The 10,115-nt window shown below is 41.8% G+C and overlaps 1 long non-coding RNA gene across 1 annotated transcript; it reads right to left on the bottom strand.

The window, feature by feature from the left end:
* Positions 1-6,371: 6,371 nt before the first annotated feature.
* On the bottom strand, positions 6,372-7,552 carry LOC134568621 (uncharacterized). Its single transcript, XR_010084043.1, has 2 exons — positions 7,399-7,552; positions 6,372-6,605 (listed from the first exon to the last, which is right to left on the bottom strand). It is a non-coding gene; the product is annotated as an uncharacterized LOC134568621 (long non-coding RNA).
* Positions 7,553-10,115: the final 2,563 nt, after the last annotated feature.

The raw sequence follows: 10,115 nt of genomic DNA, 5'->3' as shown, positions 1-10,115 counted from the left end.
AGAAAAAATATAAAAATATAAATATATGGTACTATGCCTTTAAATCTGGAATAGACAAAGTATCCCTATAAATGTGCAAAAATGTGAATAAAGGTGCTATGAGTGGAGATCTCAAATAAACGGGATATCCCTTTAAATGTGCAAAAATACAAAGAGAATGCTGCTATACCTTTAAATATCCTTTAACCCCTTAAGGACCAAACTTCTGGAATAAAAGGGAATCATGACATGTCCCACATGTCATGTGTCCTCAAGGGGTTAAGAATGTGCAAACATGCAAAGCAGTGCTATATAGGGGGTGATAAATAGAAAAAAATGTATAGATATATAAATAAATAAATAAAAAAATACAAAAAGGGAAAAATTAGAGACCAAATTCTCTGCTGGATGACCAAAAAATATGTATGAAACTGGTGTCTATATCCCAAACAACATGAGGGATAAATGATACCTGTTGCAAATAATATACTTTGTAAAAGATAGAAGTAACAAATAAGCTATACAGTTCAAGGAACTGTTAGCTTTAGGCAATAAAAATGGAAACAATATATCGCTGGAAAACTGAAGCATAAAACTGGATCACTTCATATAAAAAAATGCCAGTTTATTGAATATATTAAAATAACTTGGAAAAAGTTAAATATAATAAAAATACAGGTCACACTAGATTCAGAAATGCATTACCAGACTGATGCATTGAAAAATAACAGCAAGGACCTTCGGATTGTTAAGGATGGATACGGATTGTGATGATTCAATATACAGCTGCCGGTGAGGATGGCTTTTGTCTGTGAGCACGTCCCGAGCAGGAGCTTCACTTCAGGGGACGTGCAGGACAGATGCCTCCGGTGGCGGTACTTTACAAACAGGTCCTGCGTGTGGAGATTAGTGGTGCTGCTGGTACATGCGTCTGATCCCGTGTGTTGCTGGGACGCCTGTCTTACGCGTTTCGTAGGGAATGGGCCCTACTTCATCAGAGACATAATAGTGTCTAGTGCTTCAGTTCTTCTTTATATACATTGCCTAATTATCAATCATACGTTTAGGTGTTTAAACCAATAATATTCTATACTAATAAAAACAGTATTTGTACCTGCATAAAATGATACATACATATATATGAAATACAAATCATTGCCACTAGGGTAAAAACAATATTTATAAAGTCTCATAAAATGTAGACAAATACATAAGACCGGTAAATGCAAAAATACATAAAAGCAATATATGAGTGTTCCAAATGAAAGGAACATATATAATGAATTAATTACAAAAAATACTTGGAATCCCCAGCACTCACGTTTATCTTAAGCCAATGCCGGGCGCCAGACCAAAGCTCCAAACAGCTAAAAATCCAAATGAAATAGGCTGCTCTCCGGGCTTAAAAAGTTGCAATTTTTATTTAAAGTTGATTAAAAGTGCGACCAATGTTTCGGTCCCCGTTTGGGACCTTCTTCAGGGTCAAATTTCAACAGGAAGAAGGTCCCGAACGGGGACCGAAACGTTGGTCGCACTTTTAATCAACTTTAAATAAAAATTGCAACTTTTTAAGCCCGGAGAGCGCTTACTAATATTCAATTTCCCTCTCTAGCGAGAAATAAATTTAAACAAAATACAGGTTTCACCAACCTTGTTTATTAGCAACTCTCTGCGCTCCAGTGTTCAGTCACCTTGACTGCTATCCTTCTGCACCCCAGTGCTCCAAGTCAGCTTGCTGCTTCCAACCTCCAAGGGAGAAACAAAAATCTCTCTTTACCTTCCTAGCAGGGAGGGGGTTATTCCCACTGCTGCAGCGTATTACCTGCAGCCAGGGATGTATTTACCACAAGGCAAACAAGGCATTTGCCTAGGGCGGCACTTTCAGGGGGGGCGCCAAAAAATGCCACCCTAAGCTCTCAGACAAATGCCTTGTTTGCCTCGTGTTCTGGGGCTGTCCACCTTACTGTGAGTGAGTGAGTGTAGCTGTCAGTGTGTGTCTGTCAGTGAGAATGGGTGTGCCTGTGAGTGTGTGTCAGTGTGTGTATGCCATTGTATGTGTATCTGAGAGTGTGTGCCTGTCAGTCAGTGGGTGTGTCAGTGTGTGTCTGTCAGTGAAAGTGTGTGTTGGTTAAATAGTGTGTGTGCTAATGACGGAATGTGTGTGCCAATGACTGTGTATCTGTCAGTGAGTGTATGTCAGTGCATGTATCAATGATGCCATGTGTCTGTCAGTCAAAAAAATGGCTTTGACATTAATTCGGGGGGCAAATTAAGATTTTGGGGGTGTCCAAAGTTAGTCGTGCCTAGGGCAGCACACATCCAAAATACACCACTGCCTGCAGCTGAGCAATGGGTTGGAGTCAATACAAATCCCTGGCTTGGACCTTATTTCTCTCAGTTGTAGAGTAGAGTGGAGCACCGGCCTGCCCTACTCTCCAAATGCTCCACCCCAGGGGCCCATACCTAAACATTAATTTGTGTTGCATACAACACATATTCCCCCTCTGGTTAAATGTCATATGCCTCTCTGAAGAAGATAGAGCACCATTTTACCACTATATATATATATATATATATATATATATACACACACAGATCCGACACAACATGAAACCACCTACCTAATATTGTGTATGTCCCTATCATGCTGTTGTCGAGTCGTGGACTCCACAAGACCTCTAAATGTGTCCTGTGGTACCTGGCACACAGACATTAGCAGGAGATCCTTTAACCCCTTAGTGACCAGACCGCTTTTTAATTGTCTTACCGTTAAGGACCAGGGCTCTTTTTACATTTCTGCGGTGTTTGTGTTTAGCTGTAATTTTCCTCCTACTCATTTACTGTACCCACACATATTTTATACCGTTTTTCTCTACATTAAATGATCTTTCTAAAGATACCATTATTTTCTTCATATCATATAATTTACTAGAAAAATAATTCTAAAATATGATGAAAAAATAAAAGAAACACTTTTTCTAACTTTGACCCCCAAAATCTGTTACGCATCTACAACTGCCCAAAAACACCCTTGCTAAATAGTTTCTAAATTTTGACCTGAGTTTAGAAATACCCAATGTTAACATGTTCTTTTTGCAAGTTATAGGGCAATAAGTACAAGTAGCACTTTACTATTTCCAAACCATTTTTTTTTTCAAAATTAACGAAAGTTACATTGTAACACTGATATCTGTCAGGAATCCCTGAATAACACTTCACATGTATATATTTTGTTAAAAGAAGACAACCTCAGGTATTTAACTTAGGGTATTTTGACTAGTTTTTCATGCAACTGACATAGATTATTTTAAGCAAACAAATATGTTTGAATGACTATCTGTTCCTGTCCAAATCTGAGATGATTAAATTGCGTATACGCAGAAGTAAATTCACACTGACACATGCAGTTCAGGTTAAAATAACTTCAGAAAATGTAATGGCATCTGGTTAAAAAGCGGGTATGCAGACCCTTTTAAAGGCAATATTACATCATCATAGAATATCAAGATAACAACAAATAAACATCATTAATTGGTCTATGTATTAAGTGGTAAGTTAAATGCCCTCCCATCTATATTAGTAATTGGCTCAAGTACTAAGTGGTTAGTGGGGCATCCTCCCATCATGGGATGTCGTCATTTCTGACAGGGATGGGACATAAGATTTTAGGCGCCATTGTTGATTAGCACGAGGCTCACTCGATGGGAGGGGGAATCTGGCAGCCAGCCATTTTGAGTACTTGGCACCGTTTAGCTTCAAGGTTAGTTTCTCAGGCTTTTTAGTAAATGAACATTTCATTATTGCAGTTTTCTCGTGACCTAGCTATGGCATACATTGTTACATATTACAGGAACTTGATAATTCTGGTGTTAGTCATATTCTTCTAGAAAATACATTCTCTGTCTAATATTCTAAATGCTGTTAGGAAAATCTGTCATATAATGAAGTTAAATGGAGTTAATGGAGAAATTTAATACAGGTTTAATAAAGTTTTTTTAGTAATTCTACATCACAACCATGTTACCACAAATCTATGCCAAATCTAAAAAAAAAATTATTGGTGATTTTTTTGACACACATAGCAATTTAAGAATACATGTACTGAGAACTTTAAAGGACCACTCTAGGCACCCAGACCACTTCAGCTTAATGAGGTGGTCTGGGTGCCAGGTCCTTCTAGGGTTAACCCATTTTTTCATAAACATAGCAGTTTCAGAGAAACTGCTATGTTTGTGAATGGGTTAAGCCTTCCCCCTATGTCCTCTAGTGGCTGTCTCATTGACAGCCGCTAGAGGCGCTTGCGTGCTTCTCACTGTGATTTTCACAGTGAGAGCACGCCAGCGTCCATAGGAAAGCATTGAGAATGCTTTCCTATGTGACCGGCTGAATGCGCGCGCAGCTCTTGCCGCGCGTGCGCATTCAGCCGACGGGGAGGAGAAGAGGCGGATCGGAGGAGGAGAGCAGGAGGAGATCTCTCCGCCCAGCGCTGGAAAAAGGTAAGTTTTTACCCCTTTCCCCTTTCCAGAGCCGGGCGGGAGTGGGTCCCTGAGGGTGGGGGCACCCTCAGGGCACTCTAGTGCCAGGAAAACGAGTATGTTTTCCTGGCACTAGAGTGGTCCTTTAAGGGTTACTGCCAAAGAACACCCCAATATGTGTTCAGCAAAATCTCCTGAGTACAGTGATACCCAGGGCCAGACTGAGAGCCTTTGGGGCCTCCGGGCAAAATTAGATCCCAGACCCTTTAACCCCTTAACCCCTTAAGGACACATGACATGTGTGACATGTCATGATTTCCTGTTATTCCAGAAGTTTGGTCCTTAAGGGGTTAAGGACACATGACATGTGTGACATGTCATGATTCCCTTTTATTCCCTTTTTTTCAAATGCTGACGACTACGAATCACTGCCTCTTGAGTTTAGCTCCACTGAGCTAACCAAACCAGTAAGTAAAATGACCTGTTTTATGATTGAAAGCCAGGATGGTGTAACCAGGTAAATGTAAAAATGTTCACATTTGTATTATTTTCGTACTTTTCGTAACATGCAAAAAACTGGACGCACTCTTCACGCATAAAGCATTCCAGCAAGCTAAATTTCTGTAGGGTTCTGGAGCATGCCTTTAACATATACAATGAAAGCAGTATTACTGCCGCATGGACCTAAACAAGATTGGAAGAAGGATGGTAATGTATAAAAGGATGGAGTGATGATAAATGAGTTAAACATATACAATGAAAAAAGCATTTTCACACATTTGTGATCCCGTTAATTTCCAATAAAGGGAAGAAAACCCTGAACCCTATGACAGTCAGGGCCGGCGCTACCTGTTAGACGGACTAGGCAGCCGCCTAGGGCGTGCCTTGGGAAGTGGCGCCGCCAGGAGCGCCGGCCCACTCATGCTGCAGCCGCCTGAGCGCTCTGTAGAGAGCGTCAGGCGGCTGCAGCTTTGCCCGGGCTGGTGCGTCCATGAGGGTGCACCGCCCAGGCGCAGCATGACGAGAGAGGCTGACAGGAGGGAAGCGCTCAGCGCTCCCTCCTGTCACTCCCTCACTGTAGCGTGGCCGAGCCCTGTATGGTCCGCGGGTACAGGGAGCATCTGTCTCCTGTACCCGGCCGGACTAACAGGAAGTGCACACTAAGTGTGCACTTCCTTTTAGTCCGGCCGGGTACAGGAAACAAAAGCTCCCTGTACCCGCGGACCATACAGGGCTCGGCCACGCTACAACAGAGGTGGGGTTGGGGAGAAATTGACAGGGGGGGGGAGAAAGACATTGAGGGGGGGAGAAAGACATTGGGGGAGAAAGACATTGATGGGGGAGAAAGACATTGGGAGGGGGGGAGAAAGACATTGACGGGAGGGGGGAGAAAGACATTGACAGGGGGGAGAAAGACATTGACAGGGGGGGGAGAAAGACATTGACGGGGGGGAGAAAGACATTGACGGGAGGGGGGGAGAAAGACATTGACGGGAGGGGGGGAGAAAGAAATTGACAGGGAGGAGGGGGGAGAAAGACATTGACAGGGAGGGGGAAGAAATTGACAGGGAGGGGAAAGAAATTGACAGGGAGGTACCATGACAACTTAAAGGAACACTATGGGTACCATGACAACTTAAAGGAACACTCTGGGTATCATGACAACTTAAAGGAGCACTCTGGGTATCATGACAACTTAAAGGAACACTCTGGGTACCATGACAACTTAAAGGAACACTCTGGGTATCATGACAACTTAAAGGAACACTCTGGGTATCATGACAACTTAAAGGAACACTCTGGGTACCATGACAACTTAAAGGAACACTGTAGTTCTAGTAATAGATGTATTCATCTCAGCCCTCGTGCCCCCCCCTCCCCTATGCAAATCAAAGTAAAAGCAACAAAACTACAAAGTGAATTTTCCAAGTTTATTTAATTGCACTCTACACAGTTCCTACAGAGTGTTTACCATGCTATTCCAACAGTGATTTCATACATCGAAGCATTCTTGTTAGCATGTCATTTTTTGTACTTAATCCAAGACTGTTCTGTTAATTTCTTATTTTAGCTTCTGCTTGATGAGTTGTAGCGTGGCAGGAGCGAGCTAACCAAGTACTCTGTAATAGTAGTAATGGCGGACACGTTTCCCTGCAGAACATATAAAAGACAACAGATTAGATAAAGGAGTTAACAGTTTACCTATTTAAAGGGACAGTAACCTAATTTATAACCAGTCTGTTTAAGAAATATTCTAAACTTTAGCTTAATGAAGTAGTTTTGGTGTATAGATCATGCCCCTCCGGTCTCACTGCTCTATTCTCTGACATTTAGCAGTTACTTTTTTCTGTTTATCCCCTGGGAGTGACTCACACAGCTTACATTAAAAAAGGTTAATTATTACAACATGATGTATTTACTTCAGAGGTTTTTATCTGCTCCCCTGTTAATTGAATTTTAATCACAAACAGGAGGCTGCTGTTGGCTCTGGCATACAATTAACAGAGCAGGTGATAACAAAATTCAATATTAAACACAATGTGCAATATGGGAAGTTAATAAAAGAAAATTCATGGTGTTTCTTCTTTTTTTAATGGGAGTGTATAACTAGGGTTTCATAAAAAAAATTATATAACTCCTAAATGGCAGAGAATTGAGCAGTGAGTCCAAGTGGGGCATGATATATACAGCAAAACTGCTCCTTTAGGGTAAAATTGTTATGGTGCTTATAGTGTCCCTTTAACTGCAGTCTATAATTATTTCAGATTTGGTTTACTGGTTAGCAAATCTGTAAATGTAGGATAAAAAAACATTTTTCTCCCATCTATTGCTTGCTACTATTAAATACTAAAATGACTTTGTTAGAGAAGTGCAGTAGCACCTCTGTAGAAATTAAAATTAAAATATATTGGCTTGGTTGGGATAAGTAGTTGTGAATCAATACCTTTTCCTGGTACTTTCTTCCGATACCTAGCGATTCTTCTGCGTCGGCGCCTTCTTTGGGTAGCCATCCTCCTGATGTTGACCTCTTCTGAAGATGTTATTAACGCATCTGGCTAGTCAGCCCCTGCAGGCTGATTATATAACCCCAGCAACTATGACATCACATGACATCATGCATGCTATTTGTCACATGACATCATGCATGCTGGGTGCCTAAGGCACTTAAAGGGAAACTCCTGTATTTAAAAAAATATATGTAATAAACAAACAAAGAAAGCAGCTTTAGCTGTTTGTTTTGGTTGAGGGCCTAGAATACAAAGCTGTATTCCTAACACTACAGTGTCCTAGTAATCCCCTCCCGGTCCCCCCCCAGCCATGTAAAGGGTTAAAAAGCATGCTTCAAACAAACACAACAAACTAATGAGCAAGGTCACCCTAGTGACCAGGAGGGCCATGGCGGCAAAATGGTTGGAACCCACTGCCCCCGACATGACAGAAGTGACATGGCACATCAAAGATAATTATTAAATGGATTAGCTCACAGCAATAGTTCAGAACACTACCAAATCCTTTCAGAGGGTGTGGGCACCCTGGGAAGTGATGGTAGGGTAACCACCACAGGCAGAGCACCGGCACAGCATTCTTGCTTGGGGTTGCTTTGGCAGGTGAAGGGGAACGGGGAAGGGCAAGTGAGCTCACTCCTCCTTACAATAAGCCAACCTCTACAAACTTCCCAGAGACAGCTGAGACAAAAAAAAAAAAATAATAAGTTCTGCCTTTGTCTGGTAAAGACTCGTATTACCTGATTAGATAAACTCATTAGTAATTTGAAATCACATATATATTGTGTTAAATCATAATTTGTGTGTTTTAGTCTGATTTATTTGGGGAACGAAGGGAACGATGACAGGCGTACACTAATACTAATACCGTATTATTGCGCCAATGTCCCTTAGCGCATGGATCAGACTCCTCAGCTGACAGCACGATCCTGGAACCTAATGCGCAGGCACAGTGAGTGACAGCAGAATCATTGCTTTCATATGGAGTTTTTCAACATGCTGGACGTCCTCATACAAAGTCTCTTAGGTGATATGTCACTGCACAATGCAATACAAATGCAATGTACAATTCAGTACTCCCAGTACACACAGACACACATAAAGCCTTACTCCATTACATACAGACACATACAGCTACCCCCTCTCAAATACATATCCAACTACACAATCACACCCGTAGCTTGGCTGAGCTGCCTGTGGAGGCTGCTTCCCTGTACTGTGTGCACCAGTCAGCCTAATAACTTGCTGTGGACAACTACAGATCTTGCTGCACAAGCAAACGCTGCTGCCCAGCCACTCTGTTCAACCACAGCAAAATTCAAAGAATGGTATGCCTGGGCAGGGCCAGTGCATGGATTTTTGGATACACAGACGAGGATACATTTTGCTGCCTCTTCCCCGCCCCGGTTAACCACAAAAACTGCATCATCACCTATGTGTCCCTTAATCCCCCTCTTGTATTTTTGATCCCCTTTTGTATTTCTTATGCTCTGTTTTGAATGTCTTACCCCCTTTAGTATCTCTTATCCCCCACTCTCCCAGCCCATTTGTGTCTCTCTTTTGACCACAGCTCTTTTGTGTGTCTCTTACGTCACTCAGCTCCTTTGTGTGTCTCTTTCCCTTTCCCATCCACTTTTGTGCATCTTTTTCTCCCTTCCTCACCCCATCTAAGTCTCTTTCTCCCCCCAACCCCTTGTGTGTGTCTCTTTATCCCATTCTCTTCCACACATCACCTTGTCTCTTTCTCCCCCAGCCTCTCTCTTAGTTCCAGCCTCTCTGGGTGACCCCCTGCCAATATCTGACTCTTTTGCTCCTTTCCCCAGCTCTCCTGTGTCTCTTTGCTCCCCCATCCCCTCTGGGTATCTCTATCTCCCCCCAGCCACTTTGTGTGTCTCTTCCCCCCAACCTTGTCTTGTATTTGTCTCCTCCACAGCCCCTCTGGGTGTCTTTGTCCCTCTAGGCCCTCTGTATGTCTATTTTGCTAGCAGCCCCTCTTGTCTGTATCTTTCTTTCCTTTCCAGCCCCTCTGTGTGTCTCTTTCCCCTCGCACATTGTCTCTGTCTCCCCCCAGCATCTCTGTGTCTCTTTGTGCCCCCCAGCCCCTAAATGTTTAAATAGTTTGAAAAATTACTCTGGGAGGGCACCAGAACCACTACAGCAGGTTGTAGTTGTTATGGTGCTTGGATTGTTCCAAGTTTATATTGGGAATAATACAAAGTGCTAAGAATATGTATTTTTGTAACGATGAGCCAAGGAATTGGGTTTAATATATTGGGATTTATTCCATATACACCAAATTGTAGTTAATAATAAAATTCAGGTTGAAATGGCCATGCCACGACTATACTGAAGATATATATTTATATAACTAAGAAATTATTTGTACAGGTGTACTGAATGGATTTCCATATGTTTCAATGCAAACAAAACATGTTCGCCTTTATGCCTTTACCCAATTGAAAGAACCACACAGTGCGACATACACATCATGATGTATTTCTTTTACTGAAAATGTGACTGTTGTACAAATACATGTTTCTATAAATCACAAATAAATATATCTATGGTACAAAATAAAACCATACAAAAAATGATGTTATATATCTTAACTATATGTTAACTCACATTGAGTAGTCAGATCTTATTGTCCTTGGGT

Source organism: Pelobates fuscus, chromosome 7 (assembly GCF_036172605.1).
Source record: "Pelobates fuscus isolate aPelFus1 chromosome 7, aPelFus1.pri, whole genome shotgun sequence".
NCBI classification, from domain to species: Eukaryota; Metazoa; Chordata; class Amphibia; order Anura; family Pelobatidae; genus Pelobates; species Pelobates fuscus.
The sequence above is the reverse complement of the archived record's forward strand: the minus strand, read 5'-3'. Positions and strand labels throughout refer to the sequence as shown.